We start from the raw sequence: 14,190 nt of genomic DNA on the forward strand, positions 1-14,190 counted from the left end.
ATATTTTACCACCACAAAAAGGGCTGCTATAAATATCTTTGCACATATAAGTCCTTTTCCCTTTTTATGATCTCTTTAGGATACAGACCTAATAGTGTTATTGCTGGACCAAAGGGTATGCATAGTTTAGTTGCCCTTTGGGCATAGTTCCAAATTGCTCTCCAGAATGGTTGGATCAATTCACAACTCCATCAACAAAGCAACAGTGTCCAAATTTTCCCACATCCTCTCCAACATTTATCATTTTCTTTTCTTTTTTTATATTAGCCAATAAGATAGGTGTGAGGTGATAGCTCAGAATTGTTTTAATTAGCATTTCTTTATTCAAAAGTGATTTAGATCACTTCTTCATAAGTCTATCGGTAGCTTTGATTTTTTCATCTGAAAACTTTCTGTTCACATCCTTTGATCATTTGTCAGTTAGGGAATGGCTTGTATTCCTATAGATTTGATGCAGTTCTCTATATATTTGAGAAATAAGGCCTTTATCTGAGATGCTTGCTGTAAAGGTTCTTTCCCAGCTTTCTGCTTTCCTTCTAATCATGTTTGTATTTTCACAAAGGGGAGAACAGAATATATATTTGTTTGAGCTCTGCAACCAGGGTAGAAAAAACATTGTCTCAAGCTTTTTGTGCCAGTGGCTACAGGCCCTGGCTATTTAGCTGGTGCTGCACTGATGTTTTCCTGAGGCCCATGGGGGACTGTCATGCCTGTTGCTATGCTGAGGGGGTATTTTGGAGTGGCTGGTGCTGTTGGAGACTGTAGGGGTATGGCAACTTTCCTGATGCTGAGCTGGGTAACTAGTGCTGGTGGCTGGCAAGCACTAGGGTGTTTCTGCAATTCCCAGGGGCTACACTGAAGCATGTAGAGGTCAGGCAGCTGGAGGCTGCCTGTTTGCATAGGAATATGCTTAAGCTCATGGTGGCTCTTGGAACAGGAGTCTGCCAGTTCCCCTGGATACATTGAGGTATGTGGGGGGTCTTGGTGTTGGTATTTGTCTGTTCCACTGCACTGGGGCTCAGGATCTCCTGCTGGTTTGCTGAGGTGGGGCTTGCTGCTGACTTGCTGGGATGCTTCCTGTTTTACCTCAGTAAGACAGACGTTTCTTGCTGATCTTCCAAGTTTCTTGGGTTAAAAGATTGTTTCACCCTGATTTTTACTGGTTTTGATGTTCCAGGATTTGTTTGGGGACACTATTTTATGGTTGTTTGGAGGTGACTACGTGAGAATTATCATGATTTACTGCTTACTGTGCCATCTTGGCTCCTGGAGTCTTTTTTTAATTATTATTATGCCTTTCAGGTGGTCCAATAATTTTTTAATTATCTCTCCTGGATCTGTTTTCCATATCATTTATTTTTATAATGAGATATCTCTCATTCTCTTCTTTATTGTTTTTTGATATTATTGTTTCTTGGTATCTCATAGAGTCATTATTTTCCACTTTCCCAGTTCTAACTTTTAAGGAATTATTTTCTTCAGTGAGCTTTTGTAACTCCTTTTTCCATGTGGTCAATTCTGCTTTTTAAGGAGTTCTTCTCTGCAGGGGTTTTTTGTGCCTCTTTTACCATTTTGCTTATTTTTTTTAAGGTGTTTTCTTCATTATTTTTTGTACCTCCTTTAACAAGCTGTTGACTCATTTTTCATGATTTTCTTGCATCCTTTTCATTTATTTTCACATTTTTTCTCTTTTACCTTTCTTTTTTAATTTTTAAAATCTTATTTGAGCTCTTCTAGGTATTTTTTTTTTTTGGTGGACGTGAAACCAACTTATCAAGTCTTTGAAGCTTTTGCTGCATCAGTTTTGACTTTCTTATCTTCTTCTGAGTTTGTGTTTTGATTTCTGTTACCATATAACTTTTTACAATCAAATTCTTTTTGTTATTGTTGTTTGTTTATTTTTCCTGACTGTTAATGTTATGTTAAATTTTGGAGGTGATGCTATTCCAAACTTCAGGAAAAAAGAAGTATAGGACTTTACATTTATCTCACATGAATATAGTTCCCCTTATTTTTTTTTTATTTTGATTGACTATGGATTTTTGTTACAAGGCTGTTTTTTTTATTTTTTTCTAATGTCAATATGGATTTCTTTTTTCTCTGTTAATTTATTTTTTGTTTTCGACATTCACTTCCACAAGATTTTGAGTTCCAAATTTTCTTCCCATCTCATCCCTCTCCCCACCCAAAATCGGTGTGCATTCTGAATACCCCATCCCCTAATCTCACCTCCTTTCTATCTCTCCCTCCTCTTAACCTCCTCTCCTTCTATTTTCCTGTAGTGCAAGTTAAATTTCTATACCCCATTACCTGTATATCTTATTTCCCAGTTAGACGCGAAAACAATTTTTAACATTTGTTTTTAAAACTTTGGGTTCCAAATTTTCTCCCTTCCTCCCTCCTCACGCACCCTCATTGAAAAGGCAAGCAACTTGATACAGGTTATACATGTGTAGTTATGCAAAGCACTTCCATAGTAGTCATGTTGAGGAAAACAAACTATATTTCCCCTCATCCTATCCCACCCCTTGTTTATTCTATTCTCTCTTTTGACCTTGTCCCTCCTCAGAAGTCTTTGCTTCTGATTACCCTCTCCTCCTTTCTGCTCTCCCCTCTATCATCCTCCTGGTCTCTTATCCCCTTCCCCCCTATTTTCCTATAGGGTAAGATAGATTTCCATACCCAATTGAGCACATATGTTTGTTATACCTTCCTTAAGCCAAATTCAATGTGAATAAGATTCACTCATTCCCTCTCATCTTCCCTCCCCCTTCTCCTCCACTGTAAAAGTCTTTTCTTATCTGTTTTATGTGAGATAATTTATCCCATTCTACCTTCTCCTTTCTCCTTCTCCCAGTGTAATCCTCTCTCATCCCTTATTTTTATTCTCCAGATATCAGCCATTCATCTTCAACTCACCCTGTGCACTCTCTTTCTCTCTCTCTCTTTCTCTCTTCATATAATATTTTCCCTCCAATTTCCCTAATATTGACAAAGGTCTCATGAATTGCAAATATCATCTTCCCATGTAGGAATGTAAACAGTTCATCCTTAATTAGTCTGTTATGATTTCTCTTTCCTATTTACCTCTTCATGCTTCTCTTGAGTCTTATATTTGAAAGTCAAATTTTCTATTCAGCTCTGGTCTTTTCATCAAGAATGTTTAAAAGTCCTCTATTTCACTGAATGTTCATTTTTTCCCCTGAAGGATTATACTCATTTTTGCTGGGTAGGTGATTCTTGGCTGTAATCCTATCTCCTTTGCCCTCTGGAATATCATATTCCAAGCCCTCCGGTCTCTGAATGTAGAAGTTATTAAATCTTATGTTATCCTGATTGTGTTTCCACAATACTTGAATTGTTCCTTTCTGGCTGCTTGCAATATTTTCTCCTTGACCTGGGAACTCTGGAATTTGTCTACAATATTCCTAGGAGTTTTCCCTTGGGGATTTCTTTCAGTAGGTGATCAGTGGATTCTTTCCATTTCTATTTTACCCTCTGGTTCTAGAATATCAGGGCTGTTTTCCTTGATAACTCCTTGAAAGATGATGTCTAAGCTCTTTTTTTGATCATGGATTTCAGATAGTTCAATAATTTTTAAATGATCTATTCTGGATCTATTTTCCAGGTCAGCTGTTTTTCTAGGGAGATATTTCACATTGTCTTCTATTTTTTCATTTTTTTGGTTTTGTTTTACAATGTCTTGATTTCTCATAAAGTCACTAGCTTCCAATTGCTCCATTCTAATTTTTAAGGAAGTATTTTCTTTAGTGAGCTTTGGACTTCCTTTTCCATCTGGCCATTTCTGCTTTTTTTAAGGCATTCTTCTCCTCATTGGCTTTTTGGACCTCTTTTGTCATTTGGGCTATTTAAAAAAAAATTATTTATTAAAATAAAACACCCATTTTTCTTAGTGTTTCAAAATGTGGGGGAAAAGCAAAAACATACAAAGTCAATTACGTAATTGATTTCCATAGTCAAGACTATCAATGCAAAACAATGATCTCCCCAAAAGAGAGAGTTTGAAGATAGTATGGCTTTATTAGGATAAACTGATTAAGTAGTCTGAAACTACTTTATATCATTAATTTTAATTTATTTTCCAAAAATCATTGAATTTTGGAATGTTTATTTTTCAATAATTTATTTTCTGATGTTTGTAATAGCTAATTATAATTAACAAAAAGTTTTGAGGAAACCTCAAATAAGGAATTACGTATGTCAGGGCCAGGAACTACAAACTCTCTTAATTCAAAGAACAGTCTAGTAACTGACTTAAAATGATAACTTTACATTCACTTCTTTGAACACTTAAATAGATACCCATCTTGAAAGTACAGTTAATAGGTAAAGTGGAGATGGAGAAAAGGAACTATAAAGGGAACGTATACTCCTTTACTGCAAAGCTACAAAAAAAGATCCAATGTTTAGTAGCTTACTTTGTACCATGGCTGGAGAAAGTTATCTTTTTTACTAGACAACTCATATTTATAGCTGTCTATCTAGTATTTAACTATCCTCCAGATAAGAAATTTTAACCATTAAATGGTTCAACTAGATAATCAGAGAATTATGCATTATGCCTCACACTGCCTGAAGTCAAATTAGTTTTTTTCCCAAAAATGATTAGCAGCCTTTTAAAACACACAAACACACACACACACACACACACACACACACACACACACACACAAAACCCATCAGAATTTTGCTTTGCCCTAAATTAATGTCTGAAGTCACTAGAAAACTGTAGGAAGCCACACTGATACCTATTAACAAGGCTTGAAAGTACATCACCAGGACATATCCTGATACATCCAGAACTGACCAGGTCTAGACATAAGACAGTAAGTCAGCAAAAACAAAGAGTACATCTGTAAAACAAAAAAGAGCTGACTGTCTTAGCTATAGGACATTTGACCTTTGTACAGGGTGATTCTGCTCCATATATAAATGTACTTCAACTTGACTGTGACTGATTGGATAACTCTTCCTACATAGTGCCCTTTCATTAAACTAAGCTACTCCTATCCTCAAGACTCTCGTGTTGATGTGCAGAGCTTTTCTTCTCTCACTGTACTGTCAATCATTTGTGAGTGGGGCCTGCCCTGCTCTCCTGGAAAACTTCTGCAGAAACTTAGCAGACTTGTTAAACACTTAGAGGCATCTCATAAAAATCTGCTTTTCCAAATAGCATATTTGTATTAGTATTAGACCTTGTATGAGTATTAGACCTTGAGTGTAAAAACTTCCCATTGCACATTACAATGTAAACAGCATAGCACACTACCTATTCCTTATAGAAAAAGCAGTAGCCACAAAGTTTTGCTTAGAATGGTTGTTTCACATTTTCAGTTTAGTACTTATTAATACCAAAGATATGAACACCATGCAGTTGTGGCATTTTGGGAATTAGCACACTCATGAGAGAAGCTGTGTTTAAGATGAAGTGTGTAGGATCATACTTGGTGTAGAAACTTGCCAGAAAATACAAAATTATTGGAGAAATCATGAAGAACTTCTGTGAAGAAGTAAACTGCACTCCATAGTCCAGTTGTTCCTAGTGAGTAAGCAGCCTGGCTTTCCCCTGGTCAGAGGTTTCAAAAAGTGTTCCTTTTACAGCACATAAAAATACATACATTCCCAAATTGCGTATAATATTTGTTAAGGTCTAAGCAACAGGAACACTGAAGAAGGGAATGCTGAGTAAGACAATATGAAGCAAACCAACTCCCAGTGAATATGTCAGCCACATTCCACAACTGTTCATTACCCTGGTACTTGGATTTACCTCACTGTGAGAGACTTCAACATCCATTTTTGCTTGAATCACAGAATCTCAGACTGAGAAGAGGACCTTGGGGAATATAGTCCAACCTGTGTCTGACCAGGACACTTCTACAACATATTCAAGTGTTCATCCAGCCTTCACCTAAAGAACCTCCAGAAGGGGGTTTCTTCCAATGGAAGATGTAGGAAATATGCAGCTTGATACTGTTGAATCTCAAAATGGGCACTAAGTTGGGGAAAAGGCAATGAGTAATACCTGCCATTCTGGACCCACTGAAGCACTGTGGCCCCAGCCTGACACCAGCTGGCTCCCTGGAACCTGAGCCCTGCTCTTCACTCAGTGAGAACTTGGCTTAAGAACAGAATGCTGTGGCATCCCAACTGACAGGCTATTTTTTAAGGTGTTATTTTCTTCAGCATTTTTTGGGTCTCCTTTAGCAAGTTGTTGACTTGTTTTTTGTTATTTTCTTGCATCACTCTCATTTCTCTTCTCAAGTTTTTCTTCTACTTTTCTTATTGATTCTCAAAATCCTTTTTGAGCTCTTCCATGGCCTGGAACTGATTCATATTTATTTTTAAGGCAACTGGGGCTAAGTGACTTGCCCAGGGTCACATAGCTAGTAAGTGTCAAGTGTCTGGTCTGATATTGGATTTGAACTCAGGTCCTCCTGACTTCAGGACCAGTGCTCTATCCACTGTGCCACCTAGCTGCCCCTGATTCATATTTTTTCTTGGAGGCTTTGGATGTAGGAACTTTGACTTTGTTGTCTTCTTCTGGTTGTATATATTTGATCTTCTTTGTCACCAAAGAAAGATTTTATGGTCTGACTTTTTTTTTTCACAGTTTGCTCATGATCCCAGCCAATTACTTGAGTTATAAACTCTTTGGTCTGCTTCCAGTGTGGAGAATATACTGTCCCAAGCTTTGGGGATTTTGTGCAACTGTTTTCAGAGATTTTTCTAGGCACCTGTAAATTTTCAGTTCTTCCAACGTAGTATGATCAAGGGTGAGGTGTTTACTCTTTTCCTGGCTTATGCTCTGGTCTATAAGTGACCACAAGCATTCTTTCTGCATTGGAACTGTGAGGAGGATTCCTTCTCCATCACTACCACAAGCTCCACCATCCAGCACTCCTTCTCACCCCAGGACTGCCACCCAGAACTGTGACCTAGATCCAAACAGTGTAAAGCAAGAGAATACCAACCCAGCACCAGCAAAGAGATCCCTGCAATCCCCATCTGATCAGCCACTGGATTCCCCCTCCTTCTGTGGGCCAAGAACTCTGAAAGCAGCCGCCACCCAGGGGCTACATTGTGACTGGGGCTGGGACCAAGCTTCTTTCTCACTGTAGTCACAGACTTTTCCTACTGACCTTCTAAGTTGTCTTTGGAGTTTGTGGGTTGAGAAATCTGGAAACCACCACAGTTGTCTGTGATTCAGTCCTCTGAGGGCTATGACAGGTTTGCTGAGTCCTGTTTTTTTGCCTGCATGCTCACGATGAACTGCATTCCTCTCCCAGCCAACATGATATACCTTTCCAATCAACCATCCAGGTTGTCTTGGGCTGCAAATTTGTTTCACTCTGTCTTTTTGTGGGTTCTGCTGCTCTAGAATTTGTTTAGAGCCATTTTTTACAGGTATTTGGAGGGCTTTGGGGGAGATCTCAAGCAAGTCACTGCTTTCACTTCATCATCTTGACTCCACCCCTACATTTACCCTTATTATCTACTACTTGAATAGAACTGATCACCTTCCTCAATGGGTTTGTCTAATCTCTGAGTAGAGCTAATCTTTTTTCTAACCTAGTCTATCACCACTTGAGCTCTGGTTCTAACACAGTGGCCCACCACAATTGAGCTACAACCAGAGGATGAAACAGTCACTTAACTGTCACTTAACTTAATCTTTCTTTTGATTAAGGTAAAGGTAAAGTCTGAGCAATAAAAGTTCTTATTCCTTGAGTGATGTTAAGACACATGAACACTTTTAGTAAAATTTCTCCCTCAGTTGTTGCAAAAATATCACTATTGTAAATTGTAAAATTCAGCTATACCAAGTAGATATAGTGGGCCAAGTCTTTGCCAATAATAACCCAATAGAGAAGAATTGAGGTTTGACTTTTATCATTTAAATGATCCGAATATTTCTCTTTGTAGAGATCTAATCATAGGAGGATATAAAGTAAAGTTTATGCTTTAGGAAAAATAAATTTTTGTTATAGTAAAAAAAGAAAACTAGAAAAAATATTTCATTTTTAAGTACATAAGCATAATTTCTGACAAGTAGGTGAATTGTTGTGACAGGCTAAAGAAAGAAATATCTCATTGCCTGAATGCTATTGGTAAGAAATGTTTTTCATTGATTAAAAATATTTTTAAGTAGTTACATGTATGAACTTGAAAGAAGTGTAAAAGATAATTACAGGAATTCTCTAAGCGAAATCAGGCATTCCTTATATTATAGAATTTCAGAGCCAGAAGGAACCCTTCAGAGCCAGCTACCCAACCCATACCCAAAGCATGAAGTTTTTTTCCAACATCCCCTCCAGATGCCCTTCTAGCTTCTTCCTTTTTAATTATGTAAAATATTTCCATATTAGTAATTTTGTACAAGAAGACTTGAATAAAAGGAAAAAAAATGAAAGAAAGTATAAAATAAGGGGTGGAGCCAAGACGACAGAGTAAAAGCAGTGACTTGCTTGAGCTGTGCCCCAAACCCCTCCAATACCTGTAAAAATGACTCTAAACAAATTCTAGAGCAGCAGAACCCACAAAAACACAGAATAAAACAAATTTCCAGCCCAAGACAACCTGGAAGGTCAACAGGAAAGGTCTATTGTGCTGGTCTGGGAGGGGAGCACAGTTCATTGTGGGCCATGCCAGCAAAAATGGGGCAAAGATCCAGAGCAAGCCTTGGGGGACTGAATCAAGAGGACCTGTGATGGTTTCCAGACTTGTCAACCCACAAACTCCAAAGACAACTCAGAAGGTCAGTGAGAAAGGTCCGTCAGACCTCATTGAGAGGAGCATGTTCCAGCCCTGGCCCTAGTACAGCCCCAGGGCAGTGGCCACAGCAGCAGTGGCTGCTTCTGGAGCTCTTGGCCCCCAGATGGTGGGGAATCAAGCTGCTGATCAGACAGAGATTGCAGGTATCTCTTGGCTGGTGCTGAGGCAGGGTTCTCTTGCTTTGACAATTTTTGGATCTGGGTCCCAGTCCTGGGTGGCAGCCCTGGAGCATGATTATCACTAGCTAAGACTCATCTTTGTATTGATTCCCACATTTGTTGCCTTCATTCCTACATATCTGTTGATGGATGAAGGTAAAAAATATCATTCAACCATTATGATTGAATCCACTATAAATTTATATCATATAACCTCAACTGGGACCTCACTGCTGCTAGGCTACCCTACTTTACCTCCTTTATCAACTCCCCACCTTACTTTCCACAGTGGTTCTTCTAAATTTTTTCAATCTCCCACAAATCTCCCATGGCTCCTCTACCTTTCATTTCTAAGAGGAGAACCTTACCTCATATTTTACAGGAAAAAAAAAAAAAAACTGGACCCATTTGCCAATGAGTTCCTAACATCTCCAGGTTCTAACACAAAAATTCTGTTTGTTGTTCAAAGCCCTTCATAACTAACCCTTCCTCACACATGCACACTACCTTTCCAGTCTTTTTACACCTTATACCTCCACAGTGCCTGACACAGGGTATGAATGGGCTTGCCTCAGTTAAACTGAGACCTGCTGAAGACCTTAGCTTTAAAAGGCCAAGCTCTTCCACACCATCTGGGGTCATCTCCAGTGGTCCTTACGTATATCTGGCCACTGGACCCAGAAGGCTCCAAAGGAGAAAGTTAGGCTAATGACTTTGTATGACCTTCCCTCACTTAAATCTAATTCACTTGCCTGTCATGGCATCACCTCCCTGATGTCATGACCCTCTTTGAGAACTAAGGACAAACAACAACAAGAGACTGGGAAAATGGTGTTGCTCTCTATAGTAATAGGGAGGGTAGAATGTAGGGAAGATATAGAGGGAAAGGCAATGAGTACTATTTTAGACACAATGAGTTTACAATATCTCTTGGACATGCAGGTTGAAATGTCTGAAAGACAGAACTTTAAGATAAGAGGTCAGAAAAGGGATTGAGGCAAGAAAGCTAGATTTGAGCATCAGCACAAAGATGGTAATTCAATCCATGGGAACTGATGATATCACCAAGTGAAAATTGGCAATGAAGATAAAGGATGGAAAAAGTCAAAGTTTGAATAAGTGTGAGAAAATAGAAACACTTGTTGATGGTTGGTGGAATTGCTATTCCTGTCCTTTAAGGATAAAGCAACGGTTCCCTACACTTGATGTGTCAGGCACTGGGGATACAAAGAAAAGGAAAAGACAATCCCTGCCTTCACAGAGTGCACACTCTAATGGGAAAGACAATAAGCAAACAGGAATGTAAGAAATCATTTATAGAAAGAAGATACTACAATTAATAGGGCTTTCTGTCAAAGGTGGGATTTTAATTGGTACTTGAAATCAGGGAAGCCAGAAGGCATAGAAGAGGAGGGAAAAAATTCCCCTCACAGGGGAAAGGGAGAGAGAGAATATTTTGTTTTTTGAAAAGCAAAGAAGCTATTCTATTGTCACTGGATCAAAGAGTACATGGGGAGTGGATTCAGTCAGAATGGTTGAATCATACTCTTTACCTTCACCCATCAACACATGTGTAAGCATGAAAGCAACAAATGGGGGAAACAATCCAAAGATGAAGCTTGGTTAGTGATAATCAATGATATGATAAGGGAATGAGGGATTCAAGAGAGGGAGGACAGTGTAGAGTTTAATTTGTTCACAAAGGAGTCAAAATGAGTAAAAGAGGAAAGGACAGCTAGTGTAGGAGAGATGGCCTGGAAAAAAAATTGAGAGGTCAAGGGATTGGAGGTCATGATGAGGATGAAGAGTAAGTTTATATAAGAGAAGGCAGAGGGAGAGGTGAAAAGCAAATAGATTAGGGTCAGATAAGGGTATTTCAGAATTCTGCAACATAGAAGTCTTTTCTTTTGTAGGTAATGGAAAAATCAAGGGTAAAAACATCTTTGTGTGTGGCTGAGGTAATGTGGGGAAGAAAGTAAGTTGAGGAACTGAATTGTCATGGTATTTGACAGAGAATCAATACTTATGTTGAAGTCCCTTAGTATGAAGGCCAGAGTTTGGGAGAAAAGAAAAATTGTAAGTCAGGTATCAAATTCATTGAAGAAGGAAGAGGAATGGCCTTGGGGTCTTTAGACAAAAGCTACCAGTATGAACTTCAATGAAAGAGAGGCTCATGAGTGAAGGTAGAATCTGGAAGGAGAGAATCAGGAAATGACATTGAGGAACAAGGAGTATTTCAACTCCTCCACCTCAAGTACTGAGTCAAAGAGAAGGAACGAAGGTACAGCTAGCACTGGAAAGGGTGGCCAGAGAGGTTGTATCATCAGGGGCCAGGTTTCAGTAAGAGCTAGTAGACAGAAGGAGTGGAAGAGGCATACATAGATTTAAGATGGCATATAGTAGGCACTTAATAAATGTGTAATGATGAATTGACTATTTTTTTCCAAATTAGAATTCTTTTCTTCTTCTTCTGTAATGATAATACAATGTTTCATAAGTTATTTTAGTTTAATGTATTTTAAGACAACCCTATTCCCACTGTCATTCTTTAAATAACTCTCAAGCTTTCTCTCCCGTCCCTACCCCCAAGCTGTTTTCCTTTACTGGAGTTTTAAAATTTTCTCATTAGTTCCTTTTTCTTTCTTATTTTTTCTAGCTTTTTAATTATTCTCTTTTCCTCCTTTCTCATTTAAGTAGTTAAATAAAATCCCTCCTTCTGTTTCACCTGTGTGTAAATTCCATGTGTTGCACAGAGGAGAAATTACTGCCTTCCTCAGTCTACCCTCCTCTATGATTAGAGAAAAGAGTAAAAACTCCTTCCAACACCTTCCTTTATAGAGGGCAGAAATTGGGCTCTCTATTCACTCTACTTTATATCTGCTACTCTACATGGTTTCAACTTCATGGAACAAGATGTCCCCTGAAATTCCCCGTAGCCACTTTCTTATTTCCTTTTATGCATTGTATTCCCCATTGATTGTCAGATCCTTAAGGGCAGGGACTGTCTTTATTAATAGTATCCCCAGCACTTAGTTCTTGGCACATAGTAGGTGTTTAATAAATGTTTATTGGATTGGATTGGGTTCCTTCTTCTAAACAGTTCATATGTATTCTCTAGGTAATGCAGCTCTCTTCTCTCTAGTTTTAAATTAAGGGCATGGAAAGTTATAAGACAAGTGCATTTAACTCTCCATCTGAGGAAGCAGTGTATTTGTCTCTGCATCAGACAGATGAGCAGAATGTTCTCATAATATAAAGCAGATACTTGGTCTTCCCACATTCCATATGGATTCTTTAGAGAGAAATCCTCTGTGATTGGAAAAAAAAGGTATATTTGCACTGCTAACCACTGGCTGCTCTTGGTATGTAGCCTTCTACCAATTCAATAATTGTCTACTTACTTAGACTATGAATTCATTCCAAGAAGAGAATACGGGAGATGGCCTAAGGTAAGGGTGGTTTCTGCTTCTGCAACTTGGGGAACAACTTATTAGGCAGTGAATAGATGAGATTAGAACCCCATGAAAAGACCTGCCTAACCAACAATTTTATTCACATTAGGTTGTTTTGTTATCAGGAGTTCTGAACCTTTTTTTTTGTTTGTTTTTGTGTATCATGTCCCAATTTGGCAGTCTAGTAAAGGTATGGACCCCTTCTTGGAATAATGTTTTTAAATGCATAAAATAAAATGCATAAATTAAAATACATAAAAATTACAAAGAATACCAATGATATTGAAATACAGTTATAAAAAAACCCCACAAGTTTTTATATCTAAGGTTGAGAACTCCTGATTTATATTATCTTCCTTCAAAGGAAGAACTCAGGTTGGGAGTGGGGATTGTTGCAAAGATAAAATAACATAGCATATAAGAAATTCACTCACAACATATTAAGTTTTAAAACTAAGCATGTATTTTTCTTATTTTAGAAATGCTAGAACTGAGGCATACTGGAAGATTAAGAGATTTTCTTAAGGTCACTCAGCTCATTAGGTGCAAAGCTGGGATAAGAATTCAAGTCTACTGATTCAAAATTATTTTATTTGACTATATTAGTACTATGCACAATAAAGAAGTATGTGAAGACACATGGAGGTTGATGATCAGAGAAAATAGAGGGATTGTACTTGCCAGGTGCCTGCTAAGTCTCCTTTAAGGTCCATGTGGTTTGATTTATTGTGAGATGCTATGTCACAAAATAGCACAGTAGAACAGAAAGGGGATGTGGGCAGGGGAGGGTGTGCCTTCATGGCTTCCTAATAGCTGGGTCACCTTATATTACTCCATTTTGGGGAAAAGCAGAATTTATTCCTTTAGATACTAGTATTCATCAGTTTGATGAAATCGAAATGAGAGCAAATTCAACAGGAGCAAAAACTAGAGATGAAAGCCACTGCCTAAAATCACCAATCAGAATTCTGTTTTCTATTCATTTTTCCTTCATCTTGGCATAAGGGAAAGAGTGCTATATTGGAGTCAGATGACTTTGGTTCAAATCCCAGTTCTGCCATTTATTATTTGACTTTGGACAAGTCAAGTCAAGTAAACTCCATGCACCTTCATTTTCTCATTTGTAAGAACAGAGGATATGACCAAAGAATATCTCTAATGTAATCTCTAGCTTTAAATCTATGTTCCTATAAAACTTGGCCATTTAATAATAAAGTATTTTCATATAAATTTTTGTCTATTTTATTAAAATACACAAGATTTATATTCTCATCTATTTTAAAGGATAAATAGAGAGAAATGCTCCCTCTCAAACATTTTTACAGAGTATAAAATGCAGATTGAACATATTTTCCAAGGTATATAATACATAAGCAAAGGTTTCATGTGTAATACAATCCATGTCCAATGGGTCCTTGTAGATAAATTCCCAGGGGCATAAAAATGTCCAGTAGGTTGTTTTAGACAGATAAGAAAAAGGCTTTTATTGCCCACTAAGTGCTTACTCACTTATCTAGTGTTATCTCTGAGATGCTTCTGACCCTTGACTTGTTAGTATCCTCACTACTGATATACTTTTTCAGTGTTAAGTAAAAGCAAACCTCCTGCAATGTGTTATGATTCTGAGGAGAGAGAGAGAGAGAGTGAGAAAGAGAGAGAGAGAGAGAGAGAAAGAGAGAGAGAGGAAAGGGAAGAAAAGAGGAAAGAAAGGAGAGAGAGGGAAGAAAAGAAGGAAGGAAGGAAGGAAGGAAGGAAGGAAGGAAGGAAGGAAGGAAGGAAGGAAG

The 14,190-nt window shown here is 38.0% G+C and overlaps 1 pseudogene; it reads right to left on the bottom strand.

Annotated features, from left to right (window-relative positions):
- Nucleotides 1-5,356: 5,356 nt before the first annotated feature.
- LOC114047820 lies at nt 5,357-5,839 on the bottom strand (annotated as a pseudogene).
- Between the last annotated feature and the right edge of the window lie 8,351 nt (nt 5,840-14,190).

Source organism: Vombatus ursinus, unplaced genomic scaffold (genome assembly GCF_900497805.2).
Source record: "Vombatus ursinus unplaced genomic scaffold, bare-nosed wombat genome assembly UNPS02014791.1, whole genome shotgun sequence".
Taxonomy (NCBI): domain Eukaryota; kingdom Metazoa; phylum Chordata; class Mammalia; order Diprotodontia; family Vombatidae; genus Vombatus; species Vombatus ursinus.